Source organism: Rhamphochromis longiceps, unplaced genomic scaffold (genome assembly GCF_057381845.1).
Source record: "Rhamphochromis longiceps isolate RC_006_pf unplaced genomic scaffold, R_longiceps_female_GT1.1 unmapped_scaffold_7, whole genome shotgun sequence".
NCBI classification, from domain to species: domain Eukaryota; kingdom Metazoa; phylum Chordata; class Actinopteri; order Cichliformes; family Cichlidae; genus Rhamphochromis; species Rhamphochromis longiceps.
The window spans coordinates 392,809-395,308 of record NW_028187227.1 but is presented as its reverse complement, the minus strand read 5'-3'; positions in this window follow the sequence as shown (position 1 = coordinate 395,308).

The following is a 2,500-nucleotide window of genomic DNA, read 5'->3' as shown; positions in this document are numbered from 1 at the left end:
CAAAAGCATGGACCTTTTCAGCTGTAAGGGAGGCAAGAGCAAGGTGTGATGTAGGTCCCCGGGGCCTGCTGGAGGTCCAGGTCCATGCCCGATGTGAGTAGCAGCAGGGCCAGCGCGCCCAGGAGCACATCTTTTTCGACCGTAAAGGGAGACAGGAGGCCGACTCACTGCCTCGGCTAAATGGAGAGGGAATTTCAGCAGGGCCAGGGCACAGGCATGGACCTTTTTCAGCTGCAAGGGAGGGAAGAGCAAGGTGTGATGTAGGTCCCCGGGGCCTGCTGGAGGTCCAGGTCCATGCCCGATGTGAGTAGCAGCAGGGCCAGCGCGCCCAGGAGCACATCTTTTTCGACCGTAAAGGGAGACAGGAGGCCGACTCTCTGCCTCGGCTAAATGGAGAGGGAATTTCAGCAGGGCCAGGGCACAAGCATGGACCTTTTTCAGCTGTAAGGGAGGCAAGAGCAAGGTGTGATGTAGGTCCCCGGGGCCTGCTGGAGGTCCAGGTCCATGCCCGATGTGAGTAGCAGCAGGGCCAGCGCGCCCAGGAGCACATCTTTTTCGACCGTAAAGGGAGACAGGAGGCCGACTCACTGCCTCGGCTAAATGCAGAGGGAATTTCAGCAGGGCCAGGGCACAGGCATGGACCTTTTTCAGCTGTAAGGGAGGCAAGAGCAAGGTGCGATGTAGGTCCCCGGGGCCTGTTGTCGTACCATAGGCACGAGTGGTGTGTGTGTGTGGCAAAGAGTTTCTGCGCAGTGTACCAGGGGCACGGGGAAAGGTTGTTGTACCATAGGCATGAGAAAAGTTGTCGTACCATAGGCACGAGAAAAGTTGTCGTACCATAGGCACGAGTGGTGTGTGTGTGTGGCAAAGTGCTACTGAGCGGTGTACCAGGGGCACGGCGAAAAGTTGTTGTACCATAGGCACGAGAAAAGTTGTTGTACCATAGGCACGAGAAAAGCTGTCGTACCAGGGGCACGGAGGAAAGTTGTTGTACCATAGGCCCGAGAAAAGTTGTCGTACCATAGGTACGAGGAGTGTGTGTGTGGCAAAGTGCTACTGAGCGGTGTACCAGGGGCACGGCGAAAAGTTGTTGTACCATAGGCACGAGAAAAGTTGTTGTACCATAGGCACGAGAAAAGTTGTCGTACCATAGGCACGAGAAAAGTTGTCGTACCATAGGCACAAGCAGTGCATGCGTGCGTGCGTGCGTGCGTGCGTGCGTGCGTGCGTGTGTGTGTGTGTGTGTGGCAGTTCTTCTGCGCAGTGTACCAGGGGCACATTTCAATGTGCTTTCTGGAGTACCAGGGGCACGAGGATTTTGCCAGTGGTGTTCTGCTTTGTTAGTGGGAGGGGGCTTAAGTGTGGGTCCCCGGGGCCTGCTGGAGGTCCAGGTCCATGCTAGATACGTGGTACAGGGTAACTGCAGGAGGGGGGGGGGGGGGTAATGTGGGTTCACGGGGCCTGCTGGAGGTCAAGGTCCATGCTGGATATGCGCTGGATCATAACTGCAAGAAAGGAAAGCTAGTGGGGGAGTAGAGCAGGGGAGTATGTGGGTCCCCAGGGCCTGCTGGAGGTCCAGGTCCATGCTAGATATGTGGCACAGGGTAACTGCAGGGGGGGGGGGGGGTAATGTGGGTCCACGGGGCCTGCTGGAAGTCAAGGTCCATGCTAGATATGTGGTACAGGGTAACTGCAGGGGGGGGGGGGGGGGGGGGGGTAATTTGGGTCCCCGGGGCCTGCTGGAAGTCAAGGTCCATGCTGGATATGCGCTGGATCATAACTGCAAGAAAGGAAAGCTAGTGGGGGAGTAGAGCAGGGGAGTATGTGGGTCCCCAGGGCCTGCTGGAAGTCAAGGTCCATGCTAGACATGTGGTACAGGGTAACTGCAGGGGGAAGGGGGGGGGGGGGGTAATGTGGGTCCCCGGGGCCTGCTGGAGGTCAAGGTCCGTGCTAGATATGTGGTACGGGGTAACTGCGGGGGGGGGGGGGATCTAATGGGGGACTAGATCAGGTGAGGATGTAATGGCCAGTTCGACAGCAGCACATCTTTTTCGACCGTAAGGGAGAGAGGAGGCCGACTCTCTGCCTCGGCCAAATGGAGAGAGATTTTCAGCAGGGCCAGTGCGCCAGGAGCACATCTTTTTCAACCGTGAGGGAGAGAGGAGGCCGACTCACCACCTCGGCCAGGGCCTTTTTTTCTCCCCTCTCCAGTTGAGCAGTCTAAGGGTAATGAGTAGCAAAGGTGCCCTCCGTCATTTATGGGAGACGGGTGTCTGAAGATGCGCAAGTCAGCAGACACCCTCGGCAACGCTCGGACGGCACTGGGACGGCGCGAGAGAGCGAGTTGCTGCCACAGCAGCCTCCTCTTCCGGCCCACCTGCCTGCCAGCCTTCCCTCCCACCCCGATCGACTGGCAAACGTGGCCTGCCATCAGAGGGCTGCCGCCGGGCCCGGCACTTTCGCCGGCGCCTTCGGGCGGTCAGCTCCTCCGGCCCGCAGG